At 43.9% G+C, this 7,199-nt stretch overlaps 1 pseudogene; it reads left to right on the top strand.

Moving 5' to 3' along the window:
* The first annotated feature begins 2,125 nt into the window (after window positions 1-2,125).
* On the top strand, window positions 2,126-4,424 carry LOC127187080 (dolichyl-diphosphooligosaccharide--protein glycosyltransferase subunit STT3A-like; annotated as a pseudogene).
* The last annotated feature ends 2,775 nt before the right edge of the window (window positions 4,425-7,199 follow it).

Genomic DNA, 7,199 nt, shown 5'->3' on the forward strand with positions numbered 1-7,199 from the left:
GATCATGAATAAAGGCAGAAAAGTTCCAAGTTGGACTTTATTCTTCTCTGAGGAAATGAATATTACAAGAATAAAAAGAAAAGATTGGAAAAAAAGTCTATAAAACACATATCTGATAAAAGACCAGCTTCTGAAATATCCAAAAATATACTAAAAATGCAATAAGAAAAGAAAACTCTGGTTTCCTTTTGTTTGTAATTATGTGTGTGCATGTGTGTGGTACTGTTAGGAGCCAGAAGAGGGTGCGAGGCTCCCCACAGTTGGAGTTACAGGTCATTCTGAGCCACCTGACTTAGGCTCTGAATGGAACTCAGTCTTTTTGTAAGAGTAACAAGTTCTCCTAAAGCCACAGAAACCTATTTTCAAACAGGCCACTACATCAAGGAAGACACTCATGGAAAATAAGCAAGGTAAAAATATGCTGGAGAGATACACTATTAGCAAATTTCAGATTAAAACAGTAATTGAATATTGGAATAGCAAAAAAAGAATTGGCAGTCCAAAATGTTAGTGAGGCTGGAGAGGAATGTGCATCCAATTTTGTTAGGATAAGGGGCCACGCAGACACTCTGGAAAACGGCTTTATAGCTTCTTCCAAACTAAATGTAGTTTTACCAAATGTGATCAAGCAACTTGTCTGCTTTGAAAAGATAGCTCCATGCAGAATCTATGCAGAGCTGCCTGGAGCAGCTCTGCTCATCTCATTCTCACTCCGACTAAAAACAGCCATAACTGCAGAGGATAAAAATGCTAGACACACATAGTAAAATAATATTCAGGAAAAAATAGATATGTGATCAGGCTGCAAGCTGGGAAAATCTTAAAAGCATACTGCTATGTAACAGAACTTCTTAAAGGCCGCATTCTGTGTGCCTCAAGTTACATGACATTTTACAGAAGACGAAATTATAATGAAAGGGGAGAGAAGAGGCTTTGGGTGTTCCAGAAGAGAGGGTTAAACACAGCAAGCACTTTTAGGGGATGGACTGTGTGTGACTCAATGAAGATTGATAGATGGCATTGCATGCTGGTCAATGTCTGTTTAATTAATTGTGTGTGCTCTTTGTGTGCACATGTATATGGGTGCCCATGAAGTACAGAAGTGAGAATTGGATAAATTTTCTGGAGCCGGAGCTACAGGCACTCATGAGCCACCCATAATTGGTGCTAGAAATCAAACTCGGGTCTTCTGTATGAGCAGCAAGTGGCCTCAAGCACAGACCATCTGTTCCGGCCCTGTACATGTGCTTGCAAGGACACATCATGGATGGCTCTGGGCCTTAGGGTACAGTTGCCTCGCATGAAGCTTAGCCTGCAGCACAAAATGAGACTGTAAAGAGGTGAGGCTTAGTGGGAGGTGACTAGGTCATGGGGTGCTACGGTGGGTATGCTTCAGTGTTGATCTAGAGGATGGGCCTTGTGTGGGCTGCAATAAATCAGAGCAGATGCCCGTCTCTCATGTTTCTGTGCTCCTGCTGCAAATGCTTGCTCCCCATCCTGTGTACCCATCCATGTCTTGAGTGGAATGAGACACTCACTAGAAGCTGAGCAGATGCTAAGGCTGAGCTGAAACCCACCTCTTTACTTTATAAATGGACCAGTCCTGTTAATTGATTGGCTTAGGAAGCACCTAGGTGGTTAGTGTGGCATCCTCTACACACCTCAGCAAGCATCTCAAAGGGCGTAACAAGAATAAGATATCGGACTGTGGGGGAGGCCCAGTCTACACACAGACTGCACCGTTCCTCAGGCCAAGGCTCAGAAGAAACATAAGGGAAAGGAACATGGCTTCTAGTGCAGCCATTCCATCTGCTTCCTGCCGGCTCTGCCTTTCCACCACGATGGGCTGAAAGCTCTCAGAGGTTGGTGAAGAATTCAGTTTTCCTCCCTGTGCTTTTCAGATACTTGTCAGGATGACAAGGAAATCAGACTACAGACCAGGTTGAGCACTCCAGTAAGAGATTTCACCCAGGTGTCAGGTAGCTTTCTATAGTAACGTGTAATAGACTAACATAACGTAAGGTTGGGTGTGTCACTGAGTGGGTAGCAGGGGGAGCTAGGTGGGCTTCTGTGGAGTGTCTGCACGCTATTGGAATAGCACCAGTTACCAACCACTGATGCCAAGATGACTAAGCCTGGATTTTCGTCATTGTCCTATGAGAAGTAGGACACACTTCTGAAGCTTTCATTCTGTCAGTGGCTGCTGTGTTATTTCTCCCACTCATCTCTTTGCTGTCCTCAGATTTAAAAGTGTTATCCATGGTTTTGATTCGTACTTGAATTATTGGAGTACTTAGTTTCTGGCTGAGGAAGGATTTTATAAATTCCATAACTGTTTTAATGATTAAGTCCTGCAACTCCTTGGGACAAATCACTGAAGGAACAATTTCCCCAGGCGTATGATCATCTCTCCTGCAATACAGCATGTACTCAATATTTTTTTCCACAACCCCACCCACATTCTGAATGTCTGTTTTCCTGGCTTGTCTCTTCTACTCTACCGCTATAATTAAATGTCACCTTACCAAAGAGCTCAAGGTTGCAGGAGCAGGCTTCTTGCTGCTGCCATGATTGCTTTAGGTTCTGGATATTTCTCCTCCTGTAGTTGGCTCATACAACAACGAAGGCATCACTGTCTTTTTTTTTTTTTTTTAATTTTATTTATTTATTTATTTATTTTTGATTTTTTTGAGACAGGGTTTCTCTGTGTAGCCTTGGCTGTCCTGGACCCTCTTTGTAGACCAGGCTGGCCTCGAACTCACAGCGATCCACCTGCCTCTGCCTCCCGAGCGCTGGGATTAAAGGCGTGCGCCACCACGCCCGGCTAGGCATCACTGTCTTTTGCATCTTTCTCACCTATGGCATGTGGATCAAGCCAATAAAGAAGAGTTCTGTCCATTGGGCAGGTTATATGATTCTGGTCAGCCTGACCGTCTTTGTGTCCCAATGCTAATGCAAACGTGCTATTTTCCCATTTGGATCTATATAGCTAACTGCACTGCTTATTGCCCAAGCATCATTTTTTCTATGCAGCTCTCCTTTGTGGGCCTCCAGCCTGCCCTTTCATCAGAACACATGGCAGCCTTTGGAGTGCTTGGCCTCTGTCAGAAGCATGCCTTTATGGATTACCTACACAGACATATGAATTCACAGCAATGCGAAGTTCTTTCCTGGAGTGTCATCTCCCTGTTGGCTTTGTCCTCTCCAGTATTGGAGCTCTGCTTATGCTGACAGGAAAGATTTCTCCCTGGACAGGGTTTTTGTATTCACTGCTGGATCCTTCATAGACTTAAAGAAAAAAAAAGCATCCTTACTATTGCCAGTGTGTCTGAGCATTGGCTTGCAGCCAGGTCCTCCAACTGCTTTGATATTCATCTCCTTGTCTTTATGTTTCCAGTTGGCTTCCATTACTGCTTTAGGAATCTGTCTAGAGCCTGAATTTTATCATCACATCTGGTGTGGCCAAAAAGTATTGTTCAGAGGCAACTGTGCATCTAGTACGGATACTGGAACTTGTTGAGTGAGTTCTTTCTGGAATTGCTGTCTCCCTGTTGTTGTCCATATAAACTTTGTTGTATTTTTAATAATATATTTATATTATAAAGGAAGAGTGTCAATGTAAGCCACCCAGACAAGAAGGGCAAGAAGCACCGCAGTTCTACTTATTTTATTAAGAATGAAGAATTAAGTGGGATGATGCTGGTCATGGCACACTTTCTTATCACTGCACTTGTCATTTTACCTGGGTGACCAATGAGGACTTACACCCTTACCCCTAATTTACTGCTGCTTGTAGTGGGGTTGGCAGTAGGGTAACTTTTGATGACTTCTGAGAGGCATATTATTGGATTCATCACAATACTCCAGAGGATGCAAATGTCATGTGATGGTGGGATTAAAGCTACCAAATTACTGCACTGGCAAATCACACAATGTGGTGGACAATAACACATGGAATAACGCCCACATTTCTTGAGTAGTGTGGCAATAGCATCCACAGGGAAAAAAATGCTATGAAGTTTTGAGGAAGCTTGATTATCAGCTGTGTCCTCAATGTTTTGGAGGCCTCACTGAGCATTTGGTGATACCAGGTTTCTCTGGCTAGTCTGTGTTGGAGGAAGCACAAACAGAGGAAGACAAATCAAGGACAATGACCACTGTACTCCAACTGGGGAATTTCTTGTGGACCATGAGGGTTCTCCTATGTTTCTCAACTGCCTTTTGCACAAAATATGGTACCTCAGGTTTGGGCAGGTCTACACAGAAGCCAAGCATCCACCAGGCTTTGTCTGTGTCTGAAACACCGTGATTGGTAATAAAAATATTTGAGTTTGATGTCAGATGAAGCACATGCCACAGAACATTGGCTGGTCAGGACCTATAAGGTAAAGGGCCTGGATAGTCAAGGCTTGCCAAGGGCATAAATGTCGTGTTGACCTCTGATACACTGAATACTGAGCACATCATGCTGATGATGGTTTGTTTTCTGTTTTCAGTACAGTTTCTTAATACCAAGTGGGACTAGAATTATCTGGAAATATGCCCTAGGTGATATGGGCTGGACCAATTGAAGTAATTTTCCCAATTCTGAGCAGGTTATCAAATCGAATGTCATGGATTTACTTTGGCCAAATGAGAGGGCTTAGTGTGCCTTATTTATTAATTTTTCAGTAGAGACACACAAGCATCAGCTCGGATCCTCATGAATATCACCATAGCTACAGGCATGCTGACGGTACACAAAAAAAGAGAACAATTCTTGAATTCATCCACATTTCTGACTTAAAATGTGACCTCACTGTTGATGCTTAGCCGAGATTATGGTTGGAGTTCAGTGAGAGATAAAGCCCCAGGAAAGACTGGATGTGTAGACACCTCGGTCTTAATCAGTGCAGGGAGAGGGCACCCACGCACACCGTGACATTCAAATGGGTTGACTCTATGCCAATAATGTAGAAAAGAAACCAGAACACAACAGGCAGTCCCGTCTGCAACATGTTGGGAAAAAACTAGAAAAGGGATGGGGAGACATCTGTGCAGGAAGCAAAGGGTGTGGTCCTATGGGGTGGGCCTGGCTCCTGGATAAGAGCTGTCAGACCTGTATAGAGTAGTCCTGGACACCAACCGTGCCTCTGAATCTTCTCCATCACTGGAGCCAGTGCAAACAAAGCATGCAGCCTTGATACATGAAACATAACAGTCAAGAGTTTCCTCTGGTGTATACCTGCGCGCGCGTGTGTGTACACACACACACACACGCGCGCACGCGCGCGCGCACACACACACACAGAGGGGAGGGGAGAGAGAGAGAGAGAGAGAGAGAGAGAGAGAGAGAGAAGAGAGAGAGAGAGAGAGAGAGAGAGAGGAGAGAGAGAGAGAGAGAGAGAGAGAGAGAGAAAATGCTAGGCAACACAAATTGGTACTAGGATAGTAGGGTACTGCCGTGACAGACATAACTATATGCTTTGGGGAGGACTGTGGATTTGGAAATTTGGACAATAAAGTCCGTTGAGTGTGGAGAGCTTGGTGGGCTGTTCTGTAGCAGCTTGGACAACAAGAATGTTGAGCACGATGCAGATGATGGACATCTGGCTTGTGACGTTCCAAGGATAGTTTAAAGACTCCATCAGAGCCATTTGTTACTTTGAATTAAGATTCTGTATTTTTGTGGCTCTGGTTGGCTGGGGCTAAAGAATCAAATGTGGATCAACAAGATACCCAAGATACCAGAAGTACTATTTTTCTGGGACACTTGATTCCAGTCAGCTCTAGATAAGAAATTAGCAATGATTAAGAAGAAACTAGTATCGCTGAGGTGAAAGCTGGAAAGGGTTTCCTGAGAGTCAGCACACAGAAGCTATGTTCCAGATATGGCCAAGTTTCTGTCTTGTGTTGGAGACGAACTTGGTAGGGCAAGAGTCACTCAGGTGGTGCTGACTTAGAAAGTGTGAAGAGGTGTTGGAGCTAAGGATCCAAACAGAGTTGCATGTGCTTGTGCGGCAAGTGCTTCATCTACTGCGCCATCTTCCCAGCTTCAAGGCTAGTATTTTACACACTGACAGGGGATCAGTGCCTGAGTATGAAAGTAAAAACTGTAGACGTTACTAGAAGATAAGGATAGAGATTTTTTGTGACCTGAAGTGGAATTGAGTGGTGGGAAACTTGACAATTAACGCTGCGAAAGAGTAGCATGGTGACACAGGCCTGTTATCCTCTCACTTCGGAGGCTGCGTTACACGGATCTCAAGTTCCAGGCAAACCTGTTCTATATATGAGCTTCAGGGCAGCCAGGGAACATGGAAACATTCCTATTCAAAGCACAAAAACACAGTGCCCATCAGCTGACATAAGAGTGTGGAGAGCAGTAAGTGGCAGCTTTCTTTCAGTATCACAGGAGTGGGTGTCGTAAAAAAGATGCAGAAGGATGCTGTGATGCCTTTCACTTCCATCACGTTTAATGACAAACCATGGCTCATCTCCCACATACCAAAGCGTGGGAGAACTGTGGTGCAATTGTCTATTAACTATCCAGACGGTTGTCTGTTGAGATTTATGATATAAGGAAAGAATAAAGGGCTTCTTAGAATCACCTACCATTAAGTTTCAACCTAAAAAATAATTAACGCAGTGCCTCACTATTTCCTTTTGAGAATTGTGCATTCCTGTATGTTGTGTGTGTGTGTGTGTGTGTGTGTGTGTGATGTATGGTGTGGTGTGCATGTGCATGAGCATGAGAAATCCCAGCACCAATACCTAGAAAACACAAGGAACCTTGCGAGTCAATAAGAAGAGATTCAGATTTCCATCTGCACAGAGGACTAGAGAGCAAGTACCTCCTCAGGGAGCTCCAGGAGGGTAGTCACCAGAAGATACAGACATTCATCAAGGAATAGTTGAAAACAGTCAACTATCATGTGAGTGCCTGGGGCCAAACTCAAGTAACAAAGCAAACACCTCACCTATGGCGCCATCTTGCTGGCCGAACTTATCTTTGACTTGAAGGCCAAGGCTGATTTTTCTGCACCTGCAGTGAATGGTATTGGATATAAATTGTGTAGAGTAAGCTGTGTGCTTTTTCCCAGTTCAGAGGACTGAGCATAGTAACAAACACTCTAACCCTCCTTTATTTTTTTACTGTGAGTCTTATTACATGGCCCAGACTGCCCTTGAACTCATTGTAGCCCAGAGTGATATTGAAT

The sequence above is a fragment of the Acomys russatus genome, chromosome 3 (genome assembly GCF_903995435.1).
Source record: "Acomys russatus chromosome 3, mAcoRus1.1, whole genome shotgun sequence".
NCBI lineage: Eukaryota > Metazoa > Chordata > Mammalia > Rodentia > Muridae > Acomys > Acomys russatus.